A 474-nucleotide genomic window follows, 5' to 3' on the forward strand; every position below is an offset into this window, starting at 1 on the left:
GGTGGGCGTGGCGGCGGCGGGGCCCTTCTCCCCCCTGCTTGTGGGACGCAGGCGCGGGGCGGCCTCCTCGAGCTGCGGCGTTGTACTTCGCGGGGTTCAGCAGCTCGGCAGCGGGCTCGTGGGGCAGCCGGCTGGTGGCGGCGCGCCGGTGCCCTGGGTCTCGTCCGTGGCGGGGCGGCTGCGGCGCTCCCGTCTCGGGAGGTGGCGCGCGGTCGGCTCCCTGCTGGATCCAGCCAGATCTGGTGGTGGGGGTCGGCCGGCGGCGCATGGTGGCGGTGGTGCGTGCCGAGCAACTCCGGCGCTATGAGCTCGCCGGGCGATGCGGGTAGGGCAGCGGCCGGGCATGGCCTTTGCTCCGGCCGTGGGCGGCGACATGTGGAGGTTCGGCGGTGGTGGACTCCCGGGGTCATGGTGGCTCCATGGTGGCTTGGTGGATCTGCTTGCGGTGGCGGCTGGCTTCTCCGGCGCCGGCTT

Source organism: Triticum dicoccoides, chromosome 2B, assembly GCF_002162155.2.
Source record: "Triticum dicoccoides isolate Atlit2015 ecotype Zavitan chromosome 2B, WEW_v2.0, whole genome shotgun sequence".
Lineage (NCBI taxonomy): Eukaryota > Viridiplantae > Streptophyta > Magnoliopsida > Poales > Poaceae > Triticum > Triticum dicoccoides.